Source organism: Dipodomys merriami, unplaced genomic scaffold (genome assembly GCF_024711535.1).
Source record: "Dipodomys merriami isolate MVZ:Mamm:240054 unplaced genomic scaffold, mDipMer1.0.p SCAF_7, whole genome shotgun sequence".
Taxonomy (NCBI): domain Eukaryota; kingdom Metazoa; phylum Chordata; class Mammalia; order Rodentia; family Heteromyidae; genus Dipodomys; species Dipodomys merriami.
Window position 1 is genome coordinate 11861156 of NW_027206290.1, and position 26657 is coordinate 11887812.

The following is a 26657-nucleotide window of genomic DNA, read 5'->3' on the forward strand; positions in this document are numbered from 1 at the left end:
TTATTATTATGGCTGTTATCAGGGCTTTCTTCAGAAAACATTTATGCCAATACTTGAGACATTTTAAGCTATATTCTTAGGTAAGTTATTGCTTGTATTTTTGCTAAAAAATGCTTTTCCAAAATAATATGGCTATTTTTAATTCAATTAAATATACAAAAATGCATTATTTAGTTAATGTTGTGCTAGATGTCTGATGATGAAAAATGTAATATCCTTCTTATTATCAAATAATTTATAGACTGATAGAAGAGGTAAAAGACACACATGGAAAATAATTAAAAATTAAATAGCAATACTTTCAACTTCATTATCTCATGGACTAACTTCTATTTATTGATCACTTCTTCTTGCTGGATTATATTGCTGTTTGATATACCGTAGAGAATCCTTTAGATACTAGTTCTGCAATGAGATATTATTACTTATGTTTAGCATATGAGCAACCTATTGTTGAAAGAAATTATATGACTCTCTCAAGATTATATGCACACACATCTATGTGTACTATTACATTGACACTAAAATATGTTTAAATTTGTCTTCTCTCAATGTATAAATCATATTTTTAAATTAATGTTAATTTAAGCTGGGTGAGGTGGTGAATACCTGTAATACTAATTCTCAGGAGGCTGAGGTTGGAGGGTTGGGAGTTTGAAACTATCCTGGGTTAAACGGTAAGACTCTAACTCCAAAGGACTATTTATTTTATTTCAAGGATAACTTCATTCATTTGAATGCAGGAGAGGAATATTAGAAAATGTCAATGACTTATAATTTGTCTCTTTAAGCAGCCTTATTAAATTTAATATAGTCTGGTTCAAAACAAGTGATATTAACTAATAACAAGTAATACGCTTTGCAAGTTGAAAATAAGAACATAGAAGTTGAAAAAAATAAAACCCAATGGGTAGATGTTGTAAAGCTTCCTGTGATGACTTCTGGTGATTATTTTAATTCAGCATCATTCCTTTTTTTTTTCCTCAAAGATCTGCTCTTGAAGATTAGACATACATTTCAATTCACTTAATGAGCCTGTAAAAGTCACCCCAGTTCCCATGTGGATTTATTTTACTTTATAAAACTATATTATTTTTTAAAGCAATTGAAACATGATCCCTTGGCATGCAATGGGTGCTTAATAAACACTAGCTAAACAAAGGAGTAGTGAATATATTTACATTGAATATATTTACATTGTGTTTTCAGGGCTGCTTTATTTCTGATAGATTTTTAATTGGTTGTGGTCTTGCCATTCTCTCTTTAATTATGTCTGTTCCGATAGACATTATAGTAAGCGCTGCTAAGTGAATACACAATTAAATATCTGAGAACCCACTGGTTGAAGAATTCCAAAATATATCCTTTTAGAAAATAAATATTCTTGTATGGAAAACAAAACAAAACAAAACATGATTTATCTAATCTTTAGCTTCAGGTTTTATGTGCATTTTATTTTCTTAAAATATCTTTTTAGAATACTAACACCAGAGATCTGTGTATTAAAATGGAGGAAAACAGAAAGGCATTATTCTGTGTGTACCCTGAGGCACATTTTGCTTAGCTGTAGAGGATGTATGTGGGGAGTAAAATGTGAGGATTTTACAGCTCTTTGCCAATTTTTGAAATTTTCTTGAGGATATAATGTACAATGGAAGTAAGTATGATCAAGTGCTCATCAATTCATTTTTCCTCCAAGTGATCTTTGATACTCACATTCAAATCACCTGGGATAAAATGAAGCTTCCTGAACTCCATCACCCAAAGATAACGTTTTTAACTAACATGATAGGATATTTCATAATAAAGTTAAGAACTGACTATTTTCATATTAAAAATATGCTGTTCTGGATCTCTTTTAGTATGACTCTTTACACATTGAAGATTTCACTTTTAAGCAAATTTGGAAACAATGTGGTACAGGTAAAATTGTATACTTGTAGAGAATAAAATGTAGATTAAAAAAAATCTATCTGAGGCTCTTACCATACACAGGACTTACATTTTCTAGAAAGGTTTACTAACATAAACAAATCTGTATCATCTATCTAGGTTTGTTTTAATCATTTATTGATCCTGATATAAGGACTGCATTTGGTGTCAGGAAGGAATTACAAGAATAAACTGAGGAATTTGCCATTTGAAAGAAATTAGGATAAGTAGAAAGATGAATGTGTACAAGTTCAATTGAATTTTACCTTTCCCTAAATTCTCTCCCTAAAGATCAGTAAAGGGAGACTGTTTTTCAAGAAACATAAATACTTAAGAAGAAAAATAATAAGATAGAAGGCAACAGTAGATGATGAATGTTTGAGAGTCAGTGAATCTGACTGGAGCAAGAGACAGGTATAAAGCGGGCACCTGCAGAGCAGGAGGAAAGGGATGCATGTAGATTACATTTACCCTACAGAAACTTAAAAAGGACACATAAGCCACTTTGTGAAGCTAGAACAAAAATAAGGGTTCTGAATGTTGAGCAGTTCAACCTCATGGATCACCTTTCTGTAGTCCAGCTGGGTGACTCAGATTGTCTTCCTACTCTGACATTGCTAGATTGTCTGGGCCAAATTCTAAAGAAGTTTTAACTTCTATAGAAACTGAACTTGAAAATTTCTTATTTTGGTTACTCCAGATTAGAAGAGATGATAGAATGGTTTACTGTAACTTCTGCATACTGCAAGTTGGCATAACCTGCTCTCAACTTCCCCTTTCAGGATGCAGAGAATCAGGAAGATGGCCTTGTTTCTCATAGATCCAAGCAGGGGCTGTGAGCTCTTTGCAGAAAAAGCAGAATGGCTCTAAAGAAAGAAAGAGACAAAAGCTTTAAGTTTTATTGCTCAATCACTTTACAATGAGCTTCAACACTGAGAGAGACATACACTCAGAGAAAGAATTTCACATGAGTATTTTAAATACTGACTTAAATATATAAAATGAAGAACTAAGGTCAATACATAAGCAAGAAAATCCTCTGATATAAAAGTGGAAATACCAAAAATAATCTGAAGATAGAACTTCTTAGGAAACATAAACAAAAAAACAAAACAAAAGAGCACTGTGAAAAAGACTCCAATATAAAATTCTCAGAAAAATCAAAGAAAAATGCCAAATAACAAAGAAGCAGAATACCCGATCAAATCAATAACAATCAGGTGCAATAGAAATCACCTCTCATCAAAAAAACCCCCTAGTACCTGAATTCTTCATTGCTGAATTCAACCAAAGTTTCAATGGAGAAATGTGAGCAATATTCACGAACTCTTCAAAAAATGGAAAAAAAAATGAAATACTTCCAAATTCATTCTTCAAGGCCAGCATTAGCTTGATACCAGAGCCAGGCAAATGTAAAATGAGAAAGCAGTTACTGGCCAATATCTTTACAATCATAGATGCAAATATCCTCAACAAAACGTTACCACACGAACTTCAGCAACACGTTGGACGACACATTTGGGTATTTTTTTAACTAGAAGATGGACAAAAATCATGTAATACTTTCAGTATATGCACAAAAATCTGACAAAACTCAGCACCCTTTATCGGAAAAATATTAACAGGTTAAACATATGTAATACAAGAATGGATTACAAAATGCCTTGACAATGCAGAGGTAATATATGACAAACCCACAGATGGCTTCATACTCAACCTAGAAATTTTAATTTATTTTTCTCTAAGACTATGATGTAAAGCAAAATAAGCTTGACACAGAATGACAAATACCACATCAATTTGCTTTTATTGGAATCTGGAAAGGTTAAACTTATAGAAGAATAGATTGGTAGTTACCTGAGGAGTAGGAAGGGGCGAGGGAGATATTGATCAGAGAATCAATAGATGTAAGGAAACGTTCAAGAGATCAATTGAATAACATGGTGATCATAGTTAGTAATTACATGTTATATTCTTAAAAATTGTTTGGAGTCCATCTTAAGTATTCTCACCATGAAAACAATCATATAATGTATAGCATATGCTAAGTAGCTTAATCTTCCCTGTTCATAATGTATTCATATTTTTAAAAACATGTTGTAGGCAATAAATTTTTATCATTTTTGGTTGTCATCTTCCATTAACTAATCAATTAATTGACTGCAAAAGAAGTAGCTGAAGATATTATATCCACAAAGTAAAACAGGGTTCCAAAATTAGAAACAATAAAGGGAATGAAATCATAGCTATTTAACCTATAAATTAACAACTCAATAGGCCAGATATATAAAGTAGAGTACAGTTCCCTGGAATGAGAACAAAAAGGTGGATTAGATATTGAAAGAGAGAGATTTCAAAAACGAAAACTAAGAAAATTAAGTGACCAATTATGGTGATCTTACAACTAGTTTCAGAAAAGTGGAAACAGAATCCAGAGAGAAAATTGTTTTTTATAACCCATGCTTTCACTGTATTTGATGTTGGTATAATTTGTTGAGGGGAAGGGAAAAAACAAATCGTTTAACTAGAGATACAGCTGGACCCATTGCAACAATGAGATGTACAAGTTGTTATGTCGAAAAACGAACTTTACAACTTTGGTGGGGGGTAGAGGGAGGACCGGGTGGGGGGAGGGGAGAATATGGGAAGGGATGGGAAGGGGAAACAAAGAGGAGGCAACAATGCTTGATAAGAATGTACTGGTTATCTTGCCCATGTAACTGTAACTCCTCTGTATGGTATTCTCACAATAAAATTAAAAAATATAAAAAATATAAAAATTGTATAAAAATAGCTTTTACTATTTTTAAAAACCATTTCTCCATGTTGGAAGGGACTACTGATTACAACAATGACCATATGTAAAGTTTCAAAAAGTAGTATGGAGGTTCTTCAAAAGACTCCACAAAGAGCTCCCCTATGACCCAGCAATCCCACTTTTGGGCATTTACCCAAATGATCACAAACAAGACCATACTAAAGCTACCAGCACAACTATGTTTATTGTAGCATTATTTACCATAGCTAAGATATGGAACCAATCCAGATGCCCCTTAGTAGATGAATGGATCAAGAAAATCTGGTATGTACACACAATGGAATTCTATGCCTCCATCAGTAAGAATGGCATTGCCCCATTTGTTAGGAAATGGAAAGACTTGGAAAAAAATTATATTAAGTGAAGTAAGCCAGGCCCAAAGAAACATAGGTCCCATGGTTTCCCTTATTTGCAATCACTAGTATGTGTCTGAGACAAGCAGAAACAGTCAGATAAGTTGATGTTAGGCAAAATGAACCCCAAGATAAGGATTCAAATGTTTTTTTCTTTCATGCAATTGTTTCTAACACATATATAAGATGATTTCTTTGTTGCTTTGTATGTATTCCTCCCCCAAGGTATAACCCTTGTTTTCACTGTATTTGATGTTGGTATAATTTGTGGAGAAGGGAAAAAAACAAATTGTTTAAATAGGGATACAGGTGGACCCATTGCAACAATGAGATGTACAAGTTGTTATGTTGAAAAATGAACTTTACAACTTTGTCCGGGGTGGGGGTGTGTGGAGGTGGGGGTAGTGGGGAGGTGGGGTAAGGGGAAGTGGGGGGAGGGGGGATGGGAAGAAGAGAAACAAATGAGGAGGCTACAATGCTTGATAAGAAATGTACTCAATATCTTGCCCATGTAATTGTAACCCCTCTGTACAGTATGTTCACAAAAAATAAAAATAAAAACTAAAAAAAATAAAAAAATTAAAATGGACACATAAGAGATTTAAAAAAAAGAAATGTACTCATTACCTTGCCCATGTAATTGTAAGCCCTCTGTACAGTATTTTTACAATAAAAAAATTTTTAAAAATGTTATTTAGAACCCTATGTTGCCTGTTATTACAAAGACCAGAAAAGAAAGGTGTAAAAAATGATGTAAATTTTACTTCTGTCTAACATATCATTTCTCTCATGTTGTGCTGCTTGTATTTGATATTTGATACTTCATGACATTTAGAATTCAAGTTCCATTTATTTATTCTATATCATCCAATAAATCTGGCTTCTTCTCTTGGTTGAAGTGGCTGCTCTAGTTCCTACCATCACACCTATGTGACGTAGCCAGCTAGAAAAGGAAAAAAGGGAGACTAAAGCCATCTTCCCTTCTTCTCGGGTCTCCTCTAAAAACCATAAACAATTTATACTCATATCTATGTGCTTCCACATAAGCTCAAGCATGAACTTGAATCAATCCTTTTCTTTGGGCCAAGTCTAAAAAATCAATTGAGCTTTTGTGATCCTCTGCTAGAACTATCCTAGACATATACTAGTTATTACAAATGAGGGAAACCAGGAATCCTATGCTTCTTTGGGTCTGGCTTACTTTACTTCATATGATTTTTTCCGTATCATTCCATTTCTTTATGAATGGGGCTATGCCATTTTTTCTGATGGAAGCATAGAATTGCATTGTGTGTGTATACATATATACATATATATACATATATGTATATATGCCACAAATTCAATAGCTCAAGAGTATGTGATATCACATGACCTTATAAAATGATACTAATCAAATGAACCAAAAGATATGGAAACAAGAGGGATTTTTTTCCCATAGTGTACTATATGCAGTTATTTCCTTTTTCTTTCAATTTCCCCCCTTTGGTTTACTCCCTGTTGTCTCTGTTTCTGATTTCAGTACTCATTATATTGTGTATATGTTTATCTGATTTGAGAATGGGAAGGGAAATCATGGAAATGGTGAGACAAAGGACAAAGGGTGAACCAATGCAACCCTGATACTAACAAGACACTATATTAAAAATGAACTTTACACATTGGGGGGGGTGATTTGGTGGGGAGGAAAAGTGGGAGAAAACAAGGAAGAACATAACACTTCGAAAAGTACTCATTACTTTACTTATGTAACTGTAACCCTCTGTATATCACCACCTTTACAATAAAAATACAGTAATACAATGATTTTTATTTCAAAGGAGAGTCATTGGATTACAAAGTAGGAAAACCTAACACAGGAGACTTACAAAGTATGGGGCTGGTTACACATGAGGCTTGTAGAGAAAAGGGTACGCACTGAAGAGGTTTGGAGCACAAGATTTTAGTTTCAGCCTTAGCTGAAACTAAAATTGAACTCAAGTGGAAAGAACTCCCACTGCCTATGAAATGGACAGCTCTTTAGGATGAGTGGGAGCCTGCGGCAAGGGAGGGGTTAGCTGGAATGATAGTGAAGTTAGAATATGTAAAGATTTTTCAAACATACAGTCCGTCACAGGAAGGGACAAAGGAAGATAGCAAGATGATGGAAATCTTAGCAAGGCTGAGTGAAAAAGCTATAACAGATAAGATGTTTGAAATTCTAGAATAGGCCTCAAGAAAAAAAAAATCGAAGAATATACCTAACCAAGAAGCAAAAGACAGTGAAAATTAATTTAAAAATTGAAGAAAGAAACCAAAGATTACACCAGGAAATGGAGAGTCCTTCTAAGGAGAATTAATATTGTAAAATGACCATTCTGACAAAAATGGTCTACAAATTTAATGCAACCCCTATCAAAATCCCAACAAAGTTCTTTACTGAGATAGGAAAAACAATCAAAAAGTTCATATGGAACAAGAAAAGCTATTGAAGAGCCAAAGCATTTCTAGGCCAAAAAAAAGTAATGCTAGTGCTATTACAATCCCAGACCTCAAGCTCTACTATAGAGCTGTAATAAAAACATACAAAACAAAACAAACAAACAAAAAAAACAAAAATAGACCCAAAGATCAATAGAACAGACTAGAAGACCCGGAAATAAAACTATATACTCACAGTGATTTGATATTTGATAAGGAACCCAAAGACATGCAGTGGAAAATGATAAGCCTCTCAATAATTACTCTTGGGAAAACTGGGCATCCATATGTGGAAAACTAAAAGTAGATCCCTGTTTGTCACCATGCACAAATAGCAATTCAATGGATCAAAGACCTAATCTTCCGACCTGAAGCTTTGAAACTATTACAAGAGGGAGTAGGAGAAATACTAGAACTCATAGGCATAAGCACAATCCTTTTAAAAAGTCCCAGAGGCAGAACAGATAGGAGAGTCATGACAAATGGGATTACATCAAACTAAAATGTTTCTGCACAGCAAAGGACATAGTTACTAAACTAGAAAGACAGCCAAGAGGCTGAGAGAAGATCTTTAGTAGCAATACATCAAAGTCCTAATATCCAAAATATACAAGAAGCTCAAAAATTAACTTCTCAAAAAGCTAATAAAACAATCACTAAATGGGCAAAGGAAATAAGGAAAGACTTCTCAGAAGAAGTACAAAGAAAAACATAAGAAAAGGCTCATCATCCCTGGCCATAATGGAAATGCAAATCAAAACAACTCTGAGATTCCATTGCACCCCAGTTAGATTGGCCAACATTGTGAATTCAAACAATAATGAATGTTGGCATAGATGGGGGGAGGAAGGAGCCCTATTTTTTTGCACTGTTGATGTGAATGTAAACCACTACAACCAGTTTGGAGGCTCCTCAAAAAATTAAACATAAGTCTTTCCTATGATACAGCCTTACCACTCTTGGGCATCTACCCAGAACATTATAAGCCAGGATACCATAAAGACACGTGTACATCCATGTGCATTGCCATGTTATTCACAATAGCAAGTTGTGTAAACAGTTGAACTGTCCTACAATAGATGAGCGGCCCCCCAAAATGTGATACGATACCTATATGCATTGGGATTTTATAAATCCATTAGATAGAATAATATTTTTCATTTGCAGGGAAATGGGTGAGCCTAGAGCAAATCATGTTAAGTGAGGTAAGCCAAGCTCAGAGAGAGACAAACGGCCTCTGTTTTCCCTCATATGCCAAAGCTACAATTTGAGTGCTGTGCTTCAGAGCCCTCCTTTCCCCTATCATCTCAGGCAGAGTCTTAAACAGGAATTACAGCCAGATCTTCAAAGGTCTCTCAATATAGATGTAGCAGTTAGAACTATTTGTCTTCCAGGAGGATGAATGAACTCTCTGACACTCTCATGCACTTGTCATTGTGAGAGAACAGACCCTCAGGTTGAGTCTCAGATGACTGTGTGTATGTGTATAGTTTGTAGACCATACATATTTACTAATGAGTGGGAAGGAGCAGAGAAGGAATGCTAAAGAGAAGAATCTAATACATACACACATATAGATACATATATATATATATATGTATATATAGGTACATATATATACATATATGTATATATATGAGAAAGTAGATGAGTTTGGTGGAGCAATAGCAACATGTACAGTTTGTGATATTTTATGTTAAATATATAGTATGATGTTGCATTCTGACATTAGGTATGAAGTACAATATTATTGTTTAGCATTTGTCATGTGAAGTGGATGAAACTAAATCTCGACCTGCCTGCATTTTACTCCCCCCCTCCACCCTCCTTGGCCCCATCCCCCGTGTCAGTTTTGGGGCTTGAATTCAGGGCCTGGGTGCTGTCCCTGAGCTTTTGTGTTCAAGGCTAGTGCTCTAACACTTTGAGCCACAACTCTACTTCTGGTTTTCTGGTAGTTAATTGGAGATAAGACTCTCAGGGACTTTTCCTGCCAGGGCTGGCTTTGAACTCTGATCTTTAGATCTCAGGCTACTGAGTAGCTAGGATAATAAGCACAAGCCACCAGCATCTGGCCGAATTTTACTTTTTAAGATTATTCTCATTCTTACACTAATTAGTTGAGAAAATATTTCTGCTTGGCTGTGGAGTAGTGGACTGTGAAAAATAACTTAAATTATCCATTATATGAATTAAGAAAAGACTGTATTATAAAAGAGGAAAGAAATTTTTTTCCAGGTATGACACATAACCCATAAAAAACTGGGATGAATGCCAGAAAAATATTGGCTTGAGTATTGAAAAAATTGATTTTTTCTTTAAGATTAAAGACCCGATACAAGGTTAGCATTGTTTATTGAAGCACAAATTTTAACTATGAAATCTGGAAAAACCTGAATTTAATGACTCAAAGCCTGGGCTATGACCCTAATCATATATGTCAGAATATGGAAAGAAAAAAACGCTATTATAGGAATTTTATCTCAATGAAGGCTAAGGAACACTAAAGATATTATAAGAAGTCTACTTCAACCCCATTGAGATTTTCTCATCATTAGTTGTTGAGCTTTCAATATATTTTGACAATAGGACATAATCATAATTATTATACTATATGTATCTCTAGCAGCGTCAACCAGGGTATGCAGAAAGTAAGGAAGAGAAGCAATCATTCTGTGTATTTTATTAACACATTCATTATATGAGGTGACATTGGTTATATCAAGATTGTATAATAGTCTATTCTAAAATATGGATTTTTTTCATAAAACAGCATGAGTGTATCATGCCAAAGTAATATGAATGTGAGAGAATATTCATCATAGATTAATAAAAGAAAGATAAAATCATTTTACAAAATGAGACACAGAATGCATTTGCTCAAGTAGCTGCCAGTTGGTTTCCTGATAAAAGAGCTAATGTATGAGTCAAGTTGCAGACATTTGTTTTCATTGTAAAGAGGGCACACGAGGCCTTGTGGGTGGCAGGCTGCAGATACTGCCATGTGGATGGAATAGTGAACTTTCCAATGTATCAACCCCATCTTGAATCCAAGTCAGCCCCTTCCCTAGGCAATCTCGATCATCCCCAGCACTTTATCTCTCTGGCCTGTAATGAAGCATAGTTTCTTCATCTGTGAAATGAGAGGTTTGGACAAAGTCTTTTCCCAGCTCCAAAATATCATCATATTATGATTTTCCGTAAAAGGAGAGGCACAGTTAAACTGCAGCTCTGAGGACTGAGAACTTGTGCTGATCAATTTCCAGAGGTCAATCTCCTCCTAACAAGCTGCACTACAGAAAATGTTTACAAATGATTGTGTGAAGGATGTTTGAGAAGGAAAGCAGGAGCTCACGGTGTTTCTGACTGCTGGCTATGCGGAGATAATGGAGAGTCTTTGAATCAATTGGCTAACCTTGGCAATGTTCTACTGTGAGGAGGTCATTTAGAAATCTCTTCTAAAGAAGCAAGAAGGAGGGGGGGAATCTTGTGGTCAAGAAAGCTAAAAAGTGGCAGAAGGAAGCGCAGAGAAAAGGGTAAATACCTGTGCATAGACAGTCTTTTGCAGGTCCCCCTGTTCCTGTGCAACCATGTACATTTCTATATTTCCATGGGAAAACATATTTAACCACCATGATTCCTTTACTTTTTTGGGATTTCTTGGCAGATTTCACTGAAATATTCAGAAAGTCTTCAGAATTTCTTTTGGTGAAGCATTGGTGTATATGAGTTTTTTTCCCTATTATTTAGATTTTTTGACTACTATTTGATTTTTAAAGACATGATTACAGGATTTTAAAACCTTGATTCTTCAGAATAAATTTTCAAATCTGTCAGCCATTTGAGAATTATAGTTCTAGCTCTATTCTACTGTACGAGGCAGGCAAAATGTGAAAATAAAAGTAAAAATATTTTAAAAAATATAGCTAATAATTTTGGACTGAATTCAAAGGGAAATATAAGGTCCTGGAAATAAACAGATTAGAGGTACACTTAACTTGAGGGTCTGTGTATGTTTGGAGGAAGACACTGAATTTAAAAGTTACTCTCATATATTTTGTGATCATACTGATTAAGTTTGAAATCTCTCCATATTCTTATCAATGATTTAACCTTTGGCCTTTGAAGTTTTAGGGTTCAATTGCTTGACTTTGGAAAAAAATTTCTATCAAATTAAAACTGCAAGAGGTGATATATGGAATGTACATGACTCAATGATTCTACCTGCTTGATAAATGCCCATTGTAATCTTTTTAAACACTTGCTCATATATGCAAGAAACACAAGAAGCTTTTGTTGTATATTCTCTTTAGTTAAAGGTTCCAGAAACCAGAAATATCTTGTTTATTATTGGCCCATTTACTTCAACTTCAGTAAAAGGGTTTCACCTGTAGGAGCCCACCAATAAACACATCATGATTTGCTTTGTTGGATTGTTTAGGAGTAAAGACACACCCACTGTACTTTGTGAAGTTGCTAAGAATTCCTAAAGGGGGAGAGCAAAGGAAAGTCAGAGCGCAGAGGCTTTGGCAAAAAACAGATCTGTGTGGGAGGTAAGCTTGAACTGGTGAAGTAGAGATTCAGGACTATATAAACATGATTATCACAAAGAACTAGTTTCATCGTTTTTTTTCCCATCTTATCCTTTCTTCTGTCCTTCCTTTCCTATCCTTTCCTCCCTGCCTTTTCCTTTTATTTATTTATGTTTTCATCTCCTTTCCTTTCAATTTCCTTCTATTTCTCACAGAGATGATTTTAATGAGGGAAAGTTGAGGCGAACAGATTGAATATGTGTGTGTTTGCGTGGATATCTTTTTGAATGTATGTACTTTCCAATTGCTTACTGTGAAACTTTAGGTTTCTATGATATACTTCTAGAGCTTCAATTCAAATTTAAAAAATGTAGTTCTGGGCCCAGGTTTGTGAGTCAGTGGTAGAGTAATTACCTAGCATGTTCAAAGATTTGGGTTTACACATCTCTGGAAAAACAAACCAACAAACAAAACCAACTGATTTTACAAAAGATTCATTTATTTTGAAAGCTACAAAGAAAACAAAAACCTCTTCCAAAACAAGGAAAAAAACTGAAATGTGGTATCTGCCAATATTTAATGCATTTAAAGCTTATAAAGCATATGATATAAACCAAGTTTACCTGTTATAATGCTGACTTTAAGTTGTGCCTCCTTTGTGTATGCATATATGTGACCTTGCTACAAATGTGTAACTGATTGGGAAGAGGGAGTGTTGCTCTGGTCTTTCTTTGAATTCAAGGCTGCACACATCTGCTCTTGTAAAATTATACAAGTGAGCTCACTAGTTCAGCACATGTGTACTATGCTCAATTAAATGCCAGGCAAAGCTCAGACACATCTGGTCTGCTCATGCTCTTATCACGGCTTATTAGACAATTGTGCAATAACAAGTGAACTCTACACACAGCATCATTACCATATTGGACTAAAGATAGTGTCAGATGTTTCTTGCCAAAATTAAATATACAAATAAGTATAATGGTTAAAACTAAAGTGAAATAATTGCTATCCAAACTGCAAGTTGAATATTAAGGGCATGTAGTTTCAGAAGAAAATAAAATTTCACAGTAGATATCATAAATATTATGAATATCAGATGACTAAAGTCAAGTCACACCAGCTCCGACTATAGAGCTCTCTTCACAAAATCCTCATGGAATTCGTGAAATTAAAACTTTCAAACTTCATTGTCCTGTACATTCTGTCCAATTCTGAAATTCTGAAACAAAAACTTGACCCCCAAAGATGCCTCTCAGCATCTGTTAGTATTTGATCCACTCAATGTTCATAAATAAATACATGTAAAAATGTCACTTTGAGCCTAGTGTGGGTGGCTCATGCCTGTAATCCTAGCTCCTCAGGAGGCTGAGATCTGAGAATCCTGATTTGAAGGCAGCCTCAGCAAACAAAATGGAGAGACTCTAATTCCTAGTTAATCAGCCACATGTTGACAGTGGAGCTGTGGCTCAAGTGGTAGAGCACCAGCCTTGAGCAAAACCACTAAGCATGAGTGAGAGGCCCTGAGGCCAAACCCAGTTACTAGTACAAAACATAACAAAATAAAACAAACAAAAAAGGTACCAACAAAAATAGTATGAACAGCATCATTTGTAGCTATCATGCATTAAGTAAGGGCAAATCATAAGACATCAGGAAAATGATCAAGTGGCTTTATACCACTTATGCCTGTACAGCAGTACTGGGAGACAAGCAAATAGTAAACATATACTTATTGCCAATATTTCAAACTATGATGAGAAAAGGATATTAAGAGACTACTATGGAAAAATTCCTGTTTCAAAAAATTAAATTATGAGCTGGGCACCCATGGCTCAGCCTGTAATCTTAGCTACTCAGGAGGGTGTGGTTTGAAGCCAGTAAGGGCAAGAAATGCCTTGAGACTCTTATCTCCAACAAACTACTCAGAAAAGGCTGGAAGTGGTGTTGTGGCTCAAGTAGTAAAACTCCAGCCTTGAGCAAAAGAAGCTCAGGGACAGTGCCCAGGCCCAGAGTTCAAGTCCCAGGACCAGCAAATAAAAAGAAAGCAAGAACAACAACAAAGAAAAGCCTTTATGCCAAAGAAACATAGGTTCCCTGGGTTCCCTTATTTGCAATAATTAGTATACATCTAGTTTAGCAGAAAAGCTCAAAAGATATGTACATATGACCATATAAGAAATGAAGCCCCAAGATATGGGCACAAGAGGTCTTTCTTTGTTGTTGTTATTTTTAATGTACTGTGTGATTATTTTTGCTTTTTTTGTCTTGTATATTCTTCCTGCTATGGTATATCCCTGTTGTCACTGTATTTGATTTTGTTGCCCTGCATCTTGTATATACATATATCTAATTTGGGGAAGGGAAGGGGAATAACAAAATGCTAAAACAAGGACACAGGATGACCCATTGCAGCAATGATACTCACAGACACTATGTTGGAAATAAACTTTACAACTTGGCAGGGCATGGGGTGGGGGAGGTGGAGGAGGGAAGGGATAGTAGGAGAAAAACAAATGAAGCATAACAATGCTAGACAAGAAATGTACTCACTACTTTACTCATGTAACTTTAACCCCTTTGTACAGCATCTTTACAATAAAATACAATTAAAAAATTAAATTACAAACTGGGTGCTCATGGCTCACACCTGTAATCCTAGCTACTCCGGAGGCTGAGATCTGAGGACTGTGGTTGGAAGCCAGCATGGGCAGTAAACACCATCAGACTCTTATCGCCAATAAACTACTCAGAAAAGTCTGGAAATGGTAGATCACCAGCCTTGAGCAATAGAAGCTCAGGGACAGAGCCCAGGCCCAGAGTTCAAGCCCCAGGACCAGCAAATAAAAGAAAAAGAGAAAGAAAGAAATTACAAGAAACCATTGCCATTCAACTGTTTTTATGTATGACTATCAAGCAATCACCACCATTTGCTTATTTTGTTTTGTAAAATATCATCAAGATAAGTAAATATCAAAGAGATTTACTGAGTAGAAGTGAGTAACATAGTACATGACAAGTTGTTCTTTTGTTTTGTTTTGTGTTTTGGTTGGTGGAGGGGCCTCACCTTTGGGCTGGGTGCTGTCTCTCAGCTCTCCATCTCAAGCTAGTGTTTTACCACTTGGGCCAAGTACCATTTCCGGCTTTTACTGTTTATTTGGTGCTGAGGAATTGAACCCAGACAGGGTTTCATGCATGCAAAGCAAGCATTCTATCACTGAGCCACCTTCCCAGCCCCAGGACTGAATTATTTTACTTATTTATTTGTTTGTTTTGCCTGTTCTGGAGCTTGAACTCTGGGCCTGGGCCTTGTCCCTGAGCGTCTTCATGCTCAAGACGAGTGCTCTACCATTTGAGCCACAATATCCTTTTTGATTTTTTTTTTGAGTAACTTATTGGAGATAAGAGTCTCTCAGGGACTTTTCTGCCCTGGCTGGCTTTGAACCCCAATCCTCATTTCTTAGCCTCCTGAGTAACTAGAATTACAGATGTGAGCCACTGGTGCTTGTCAATTTTTTTAAAAATTATATCATCAAATAAGTTGTCAAAAAGTATGGGGTTGAAATTAACATTGAGCAAACAAGGTCCAGAAAAACTACAGAAGTTTTGATTGATAGAAGAGCAGTTTCCACAATGAGTTCAAATAATTGTGGTATGTTGTATAGACAAGAGGATTAGTGAGCATTTTTCAGAACACTGGTTAGTTTTGTGACAGATACTTCCTTCCTATTTTTAAGGTGTACTTTTAGTATACAGATAATACTATTATCTGTGGTTTCATATTTAATTCAAAAATTTACTTTTCTTTTCAGTTAGGATTGGTTGGTTATTATCATGCTACGCCTTAACTATAAATCTTTCAAGTCAGACTTTTTTTTCGTGTCCTGGTAAATAGTACTATTAACAAAATTTTGCTGAAAACATGGTTAGACTTGCTTATGTCCCTTGCTGTCATTTTCAATAAGTTAGTAGGACCCACCATGATATGCTAGTTTGCCATGTTAATCTCATTTACATCTTCATATAAAATATTGGCAATAAAATTGAAAATGTAGATTCAACATGCAAAAGAAAATGAGGTTTTATTTTATGAAACTAATTATAAAAATTTATTGAAATATATGAGATATGTGTGTGTGTGTGTGTGTGTGTGTGTGTGTGTGTGTGCCAGTAATGTGGCTTGTCTCAAGACCTCACATTCCCACTTGGCTTGCTTACTTGGTTGATTATCTATCACTTGAACCATGCTTCTACCCATCCTTTTGTTCAATCAGAAATGGAATCTCATGGACTCTTCTGCTTGCAATGACTTCAAACTCAAATCCCCAGGTCTCAGCTTCTTGAGTCATTTGGATAATGGGAGTAAGAGTCCAGGTCTAGACTGATATATGATACCTTTAGTGGTATTATTGGATATCTTATATTTCAAGATATGTATGTCATTTTTTGTTGCTGTTATACCAGTCATGGAGTTTGAACTCAGGGCCTTGGTGCTCTCCTTCAGCTTTTTGTGATCAAACCTAGTGTTCTACCACTTAAGCCACAGCTCAGTTTCTGGCATTTTGGTGGTTAATTAGAGATAAGAGTCTCCTGGACTTTCCTGCCTAGGCTGTCTTTGAATTGTGGACCTTAGATCGTGTCCTCCTGAATAGCTAGGATTATAGGCATGAGCCAAGGTTCCCATGCTGTGTATGTTTCATGAATGCATATATTTATATAATCAATAGATTAATGAAAATAAATGTAATGAACACAATTCTGAGATATTGCTATTCAGCTGACAAGCAAAAACTTGTACTTTTCGTAGGGGATGTTTTAAAAGACTTTTGGGATTGCAAAGTGATAGGTTAAAAATTAAACAGTTATCTATATAACTTGGAATTTTTCTCTGTTTTAAGCAACCAAAATAAATTGACTATTTGTGTTGAAATCTGATTACAACTATCAGTCCTAACATCTGATTTTAAACTTTCATGTATAGTGTGGTCATCTCATTTTTTCCTCACTGATTGACTTCTTGAGTAAATATTACGAACTCAAACTTATAAAATCATACCAAAACATATGTCAGAATACTTTCATATTGAAGTTTCTGTTCAGGATTTTTCATTTCATTTTGTTTCATTTCATTTTTCTTTTTTTCTTTCTTTTTACACTCACAGCTATGCTGTCTTTCATTTATATCCATTGAACATCCATTATGTGCCAGCATTGCTTTAGATTCTGAGAGTACAGGGCTGAGCAAACTGGACAAGTTTGCTGATTACATGAAGTTATATTCCTTTAGGGAAAAAAATCAGACTGCTTGAAAGTTTTGAAAATGTTAGCCCTATATTTCATTGTTACAACAAGAGGAACTCAACCTGAATCTTTAAATTCTTTTCCTGGAGAGAGATGGAAATAAAGCAGACCTACTGAAAAAGTGTGAGCTGAGCTACGAGCAGACTTCAGAGTCTAGGCAGAAGGAGAACTAGGTATTATTTGGTTCAGAGTGAGCTGCCCAGACCCTAAGCTTTTAAAAGTCAGAGGTTTTCTGAGGGTCAGTAAAAGAAAATGAAACACCCCCACTCCAAAAAATAAGCCAGTGCAAAACAAAGCCAAATCAAACAAAAATGAATACAGATAAACAAATAGAACATTCCCAAACCTATAATATATGAAAGCTTTCTAGTTTCCCACAAAGCCGAACCATCAAGGAAGATCAGTTAACAAAATCTAAATAACCACCATTATGTTTTTAGATACATACATTTACCTCTAAATACAAGATATTTTCTTAAGCAGAACTAGCTATTGTCATAGCAGACACAAATGGACACAGCTTCAATATTTCATGTATAATATGATTTGTTTTTCCTTCTTCCAGAGTGCAATCTAATAAATAATTGCCATTATATCACTGGTATACATCACAGGTATATTTGATGCTCAGTATCAGGGTAAATAGTATGAGGGAGTAGAGATTTCTAACTTGTGAATAAGCTTGAGTCTCTACCACCTGATGAAATGGGAAAATAGTTGCAAATGAACAAATATTGTGGTGACTTAGTAAAAAAAAAAATGAAATCTTGAGGCCAATGAACTCTGAGGCAAATTTATGATGTAGGCGAAGATTATCTTACATTTCAAATGGATACATTCTTTGCCCTTAGCTATCTAGAAATTTAGTGTATTTCCTACAGATGTCTAGAGCCATCCTTTGATGCCCTGCTCAAAAGTGCCTTCCCTCTTTATTTCCTTACCAATATACTCTTGTTAGTAACATCTAGATTATGTGTCTTTCCTAAGCATAGTATTTTCTACTTGTGTTGGCTACAGTGGTGTCCCAAAGATGGAGTAGCTGAGGTAGGCCAAGAACAAGCCCAGGTCTTGGTCTGAAGAAACTAAAGACAAAATCACAGGGTCTTTTTTGGTTTCCAGTCACCTTGAGACACTTTGCATGTTCCTCTATATTTTCTGAGGCTGTTTCATTACCCCGGTTTCTCTGTGTCGAAGTCATCTCTATTTCTTCACCGTTTCCTGTGCTGGTCCTGTGCATCTGTATTCTACCCTGTTCAACTGTAAATTGAGCAGGTGCATTTATGCTACTCACTGGATGTCTGCTCTAGACATTAGCTGTTGATGCTGGTCTGCTATGTGTCTGTGAATCTGGACCATATTTGACTCTTCCAGGAAGCTTTGCTGTCAGTCCCACAATCCACAAGTTGCTCTTCTTTAGATGCTTTCCTCTGACACTGAACTTCTCAAGACCTGTCTGAGTCTGGACATAAGCTTGGAGAGCGTATAGTGTTGAAACTATAACTAAGATCCAGGGACAGACATGGGAAGCCAAACAGACCTGAGTGATGACTCCAAATGGGATTTCTGCTGTACTGCTTCTGAGGCATAATAACATCCCTTTCTAAAGTGAAAATATGGTATGTGTGTCATACTGCAGTGTTGGCCCAGTTTGTTTAATACCACATCAAAAGACATCCGTGATACATTCACAGAGGGTCAGAACCATACTGTGTAGGTCAGATTCTGATTGGATGAATCACTATTCTCTGTGAGTTCCATTTCTATACCTGTGAGAGGATAGGATGATGCCTTGTGCATTGCTGCTGATCAATGTGTTCAGTCACCGGCACCAATCAAAAGACTTCCACCAAGCTTGCTGTCTGTCTCTACATCTTCATTCTATGTAACCCCACCTCAGAAAGGGAGGGGAAAACAAATTAACCAATAAGGTTCATCCTTTCAGTTTCACAGTAGAATCTTCCAGGTCCTCTGTCTGGTAAGCACTGGTCTTATATGTATGCTGAATCAGGTCGAACCCACAAGGTCTGTGCAGCCCTATGGAGAGGTGAGGGAGTAGACTGCATAGTATCTCCAAGCACAACAATGAGCAGAGCCTGGTCCTGTGCAAAATCTTACTGTAGACCCTGGGCACCCACATCCACACGGCTGTCCCCAGTTTATCTGCAATCATAACATCAACTTATTCTTTTACTTACAAACAACTATTGGTTGCTTATAAATACTCAATATTATAAATGTTTCTTTGAATTACACCTTAGCACATACCTTAAGATATGAAGGACTATAATTTTAGTATACAACAAGCTTTTCTGGATGAGACATTTTAGAAGACAGGGAACATATACATATATGTATATATATATACATTTATTGTATATATGTATGTGTGTGTGTGTATATATATATATATGTGTGTGTGTGTGTGTGTGTGTGTGTGTGTGTATATATATATAATTTTACCTGAAAATCCACAAAGGTTCTTCCAATGTACTATTTAAGCAGATTGACACACTTTAACAATAATGGTCAAGAAAACTGAAAACAAACAAAATATTTGTTTGGTGAAAGATAACCTGTTATGAGCCAGGAGATCAAATGGCATTCCATTGGTGGATACCCACTTGATTCTTTATCATATAAATAGGTCTTACTACCACAGCCAACTCAAATATTTACTTGTATTTATTTTTCTTTTTTTCTTTGTCACATACATTTAACTGTCTCCAAACAAAAATTTAACTTTTAGCTAATGAGAATTAAGGACAAAGAGTCTGGGCTAATTCTTATTCAATAACAATAGTTCATAATTGAAATTTATTCCTATTTTAACAATAGAAACATTCAATGCTCTCATCATGGTTTGTCATTGTTTTATTATTAAGTTTATATTTTAAATTATCTTTAAGTGTTTGTATAAAGGAACAAAACAGTTTATGAATACAATGCATCTTAATCAATGCACCTCTTTCAATATTCTCATCCATCCCTCCCCTATCCACTTCTTCCCTTGTTCTTAATTTTGTTGGATATACACACACATGTGTATATACACTACCCCTGTCAAGTGCTCCTTTCCTGGTGTTATTGCACTGACCCATTGAAAGAAAAGCAATATAGAATTAAAGGAAACTTGGTAACATGTGTGGGTTCAAAGCTTGGGTCTTTGTTTATTTGCAGCTTGACTAGGGGCTAAAGTGACTAGGGCTTAGTTTTCTCATTTTTAAATGGAATGAATAGTATCTACTTCACAAAATAGTGAAGCTATAATTGTAGAAAGTCTGATCACATAACCAGAATCCAATTGGTAGATGCTATTAATGTTTTGCCGAGTATTATGTATAATCCTATACATACAAACATAGAGTTCAAACCATTCAGGTTTCCCAAACATTTATGAATATATTTGGTGAGCTTTATTATCCAGCTTAAATTCCTTCTATGTTATAAATATGAGATAGTACTCTAATTTTCTCCATTGAGATGGAAAGCAGCAGGACCATTTCCATTTGTGTTGAGATGCATGCAATGACTATATTTGCCTGACAAAACACACAAGGTCTATAGGACATTTTTTGAAAGAGTTTCTTTGGACTTGGGTTTGAAATTGGGTCAAACTGATATAATAACTAGAGGGAAGGCTGCATATAGTAGGACAGTGCTATAGTTTCTCTCTTCCTATAGAGTCATATTTAGATTCTTGCTTCTATTTTGATACCAGGATTTAAGAGTGGTAGGCACACTGCAATCTGGGATCACACTTAAAGGATCAATGGAGCAGAAAAGCATCTTCATGCACATCAGTGTAATAGTGATACTACTTTGTGATATTAAAGCAATGTATTTGTCAGCCTCAAATCATGTTTCCTTTTAGCATTCCATTTCTAAGGCTGAGCAGTGAAGCTTATTGCCTTAGGGAGGCAGAGAGTGATTCCTTCCTGGAACCCACAGGTCATTCATGTGCTTTGAATCTCAAGCTTGCTGGGTTTTTTTTTAATACAAGATAATAATAATGAAACTCAAAAGAGCAAAGGCCTGTTCTAAATTGCTTTGGTTCTTATTTACAAGATCCAGACTTGGATTATCAGAGAGCAGAATTCCTTATTTTTCTGTTTTTGCTTTTGTTGTTGTTGTTGTTGTTCTGGGTGACTATAGTACATACATAAAAGATAAGATATACAAAGAGGAAATAGAAATTCTACATTTTCCTGTGCTGGCAAGTTATGCAGAAAGCAAGACTGAGGAAACACAAATGAATTGTGTAGTTTCTCATCATTTTTATTTTGGAGTGCAACTTCAAGGAAGAAGTGTCAAATAAAGTTTATGTGTTTGGAAAGAGTATATAGACACATGGGTGCATGAGTATGCTTGTGTGTGTGTTTGTGTGTGTGTGTGTGTGTGTGTGTTTGTGTGTATTTACTAACTTTCCCAGTAGATGCTGAAAGATGACAGGCCTTAAATACAGATTGGGAAACTTTTAAGAATCAGATAGCTAATACTGCACACACCATAGAACATATGGCTTCTATCATGACTACTCATCTCAATCAATTCAGTGCTAAAGCAGCAATAGGTAATATGTGCATAATAGGTGTAGCTATCTTTCAATAAAACTTTATAAAAATTAGTAGCGGGTTTATTTTGGCTCCAAGGCTATAGATTACAAACCTCTGTCCTAGGAGACAGCTCAGATATGAATATTTCCAACATTTTTCAGGACCTCTGGAAGGGTGTTCAGGGGTCCATACAAACCGGGGACCATTGGAGAACTGGATCAAGGAAGGGAGACCATGTCTTAAAAGAATGATTGAAAATTGTTAGCTGACTCTAGTTCATACCCCTCCAAAATGTTGGATTATGTCTTAATCATCAATAGATGAGAGTAAATACCATACAGCAAGAGGGTCTGGAAGGTACTGCTTTAAATAAGCTTGGTTAATACTATTTTATTCCATTCCTGCTGCTATAACAAATACCTGAGATTGACATTGTATGTAGAACAAAGGTATTGCTTAGAGTTATAGTGTCTGGAAAGGCCAAAGTCAAGGTGCAAATAGATTCAATGCCTGGTATAGTCCCAGGTTTTGCTTTCAAGATGATATCTTGAATGCTGTGCCCTTACATGGCAGAAAACAGAAGGGCAAAAGCATTAAATGTTGACTGAAGCCCCTTTGAGGCATTGATACCATCCACAAAGGTAGAGCCCTCAGGAATTAATACCACCTAAAGGGGCCAATATTTATACGATCACACCGGCCACAAAGTCTTAGAATATGGATTTTGGGGACACATTCAGACCCTAGAAATCCCCCTTGACCACTGTATTATGAGACATTATCCTGGGGACAGAAGACAGTCTGGAAGACTCAAGTTTACTTAACAGACTATGCTGCTCAAATGGTATTGGGCTGAATTTACTGGATTGCATCACATTTTGTGTCTTCCAAATCCTTGCTCCTCAGTAAAGGTCAGGTAATAGTGAATAAATAGTATTATTGCATTGTGATTAGAGTGAAAAGTGCAATCCCATAGATTCTATGTTGATTCTTCCACATATCCAGAAAACTGGATCCTTTTTGAATAGATCATTGTTATTTTTGAAAGTAGTTAAATCTCTGTTATTAGTCTCCTCCAAAAGATGTTAAATTCCTAACTTGAACTATCTTGAAATGTTACATTCTTAATCTGAAATATCTCCATGACTTTCTTTATAAATAGGATCTTGGTAGACAATCATGATGAAATCATTAGGATGAGTTAAATCTCATGATTTAAATTGAATGAGTTAAATCATGATTTAAATTGAATGAGTTAAATCTCATTCAATTTGAAGAATATCCTTATAAAAAAGAAAAGATGGGAAGACTGAGAGGGGAAGTCAAAGTAAAGATAGAGAGGAAATACCTTCAAAGTCCACGGGAAACTAGGCAGGTCACAGCTGCCATGAGGAAGGAAGCAGCTCCGTTGACAACATGGTTTTCAAATTGTCAACTCTATAACCACGTTGTGTTTTTGTTATGGCTTTCTCATGCATGGTAAGTGATTTTCACTGAGGAATATTGAAGAAATAGTGAACAGGTCATACCCTAACTTACCTCTGAATTTCCTAGATAACTTTTGCTAAATAACCTTTTGAGCACACTGAACTAATTCTATATATTTCCACTTATCTCTGGGTAAAATTCCATTTCTAATGTCACCCATACAAAGATATATATATATATATATATATATATATATATATATATATATATATGTCACAATGCAAAAATATTATTAAACGTCCGTTTTTTTTAAGGAAAAAACCCTGGGTTTGTATGTAGCTTTCAATCCTAGGAAACAAATCTTTAAAAATATGCTTCAAGGTAATAAAGGAAGATTTCAACCCTGATAATTTCCCGCTCCCCCCTGTTAAATTCTTAGTATTTCCTCCCTGAAGCCATAAGACAAAGGCTATGTCTACAGAGAAAAAGAGAAATACAGAGTGGGTAATTATCCTGTTAATTTTAAGGGTATAATTTTAGGCCCCAAAATGGATACTTTTTTTAATTGGAATTATCCAGTTTGGCTGAGTAGAGAAAGCCAAAGAAAACAGGAAGGGAAAGACTTTTATTTGGTTCCAAATCTGTGGCTTCTGCCCTTTCAGAAAGTGGTTTGAGCTTCGAGGATAAATTCCTTGCACTGCCAGGTCTTCCATTAGTTTACAGGAATATTGTTGTGCTGTTCTGCAGCAGGCAGGCAATGGTATTGTGTAAGCTATCCCATAGGGAACAAGGCATGATTAAAAACATTTGTGGCTCATCGTTAAATATAGAAATCATTATAATTGGATTAATTTAGGAAATACACTGTGATGCCTGAGTTTTCCCTTGAGAACCAAAATGTACATTAAGAGCTAAATTTTCAAAAAGTATGGAGTTGACTTTCTCTCATAAAAGTGTGGATTCATAACTCAGATTCTCATAATCCCAGGCTACACTAAAGCAAGTGTAACATCTACATGCCAGGCTGGGTGATACTTTTCCTTGGGTCCAATCCATCTTCTCTCCAAACTCTAAATGTGAATTTCTGCAGGCAAACCCGGCACTGCTCCTTGAAAATTCAGTCCTAAAGGTACAACTGGACCTTTGAAAAGGCCACTGGAAGCACTTACATCAATCCTAGCAGGAGCAAAGAAAGTGGCTGATGCAGGAAATCTCAGTGATGGAGTAGTCATATAACAAAATACTTTCAACATATCTTTTGTTAGGTAATGTTATCCATGGCATGTCTATCAGTAATACTGTCAGAGGCTGTAATTGAAAAGATATATTAATTATTATCAGTCACCTCCAGCTCTGTTACAGCTGGTAGAGTGATACTTTCATAAAATAATGTCATAGATGTTGTCTGGTGTGTTCAGGAAGCTATAGAGATGATCTTTTTTTTTTTTTTACAGTATATTAAGATACATTAGATTTCTTTTTTTTTTCTTGTTTGGCACCATTCTTAAAGTCTTGGGCAGGCTAAAATTCCCGGAAATAAAATGTCCAGTGTTCTGTCTTTTCTACTCCTCCATTTTCAGTTCTTCTCTAGGAAAAGAAAAATTAAGACTCTATTGGGGTTTAAAACCCAGTGGCCTGGACTAGAAGAATAATTGGAGGTTTGGCTCTGCCATTTGTTTGAGGTATTTAGGTGCCTGCTGTTCAGCCTCCTGCCCACCCCCTCATTCTACATGTCTGTACAGAACAAGCTGCAATAACTTAGGGCAGCTCCAAGCCTGCCCCTGGTTTTCACCGTCTCCCCCTTCAAAAGCTGCAGTTTTGTACAGACAGGTAGTGAGCTGTTAGAAGGAAGTAATAAATTTGCCACATCTTGGGAAAGACTTATGTTTAGCTGTTGTTTTTCATTGAAATTGGGAAACTATGTGCAGAATAAAGCCTGGTCATTTTCAGCTTCATTTTTCTTCCAGTTATTCAAGGGAGTTACTGTGATTCTAATAAGCTCTGTAGCATTCTATGGTCAGAGGCCAATGGGACTTAGCATTCTTTGTTGAGAGTAGCAGCAACAGGGTTGTGTCAAGTGTGGTTGTGACCATTTCCTCAGCTTGCTAGAAATGACTCCAGCAATGTAGTCTGCATAGTAGAGACAGACTGATGGGTGCAGGCATCTTTGTAGCAAGGGGAAAGGGGAAGTGATGGGGAAAGACTCTCTTTTTCTTTATCAGATCATTTCAGAAGATGTGTGTGTGTGTGTGAGTGTGTGTGCGCGCGCGCATGTGTGCATGACTGTGTGCTTTTCTGGAATATATTTCTGTCATTATCTTCTGCATTATGATTTTACCATTATCTTCTGATAATTTTTAATCATTGGGAACTCAGTAGATTGGGAGATGAGTATGTATTTTTATATTATGAAACAAGAGTGGGGGGGTGTAGGCAAAATAAAGAAGCAACTAAAAGTTGACTCCTGGCTAGCTCTGGGCAAGGAAAGCCTGGTCTTGGCTAGATATGATTTGACTTCTCAGTCATAACATGTTTATTAAAATGCCTAGTTCAGGTTATTAATCTAATTAGAAGATTCTTGTATTATCAACATTTGACCTTGAATATTTCAAGTTAAATTTTTTTTCTGCAAGAATCATACTTAAGATCCCCACCCCTGCCGTGTGTGTGGGGGGGGCGGGTCGACGGGGGTGGTATGTGTGTGCACATGTCAGGGGAGGGGGGCACTAGAGCTTGCTTGACATTTTCTGATTAAGGCTTGTGCTCTACCACTTGAGATTACCACCCCCTCCTCCCACCTCCCCCCCCCCCACACACACACTGCCCAGCTTCAAACTTTCTTCTGGTTAATTGAAGGGGAGTGTCTCATGAACCTTTCTGCCCAGCTGGCTATGAACCACATCCTGAGATCTCAGCCTCCTCAGTATCAAGGATTTACAGGTGTGAGCCACCAGTGGCCAGTAGATATATTTTCATGCAAAGTTTGGAGATTCAGACATCTCAACAGACACTTTTATGTCTCCAGTCACCTATAGATGCACTTCTCTTACATCCTTTTCTTTCTTTGTCCTCTGCTTTGTTACCTAAAATCCTACAAAGTCCAGATGTCTACTGATGATTTTAATTTTTTAAATTTTGGCCAATAGGTTTGAAAGTGTTTTTCTTTTTGCCTACCTAAAGATAAAGCATTTTGCCGACAAATTGAATTATTTCATTCAAAGGAAGAGGAGTTTGAAATTTTCCCAAGTATTTGGCACTGGGAATTTTATTTTTAAAGCTGTTG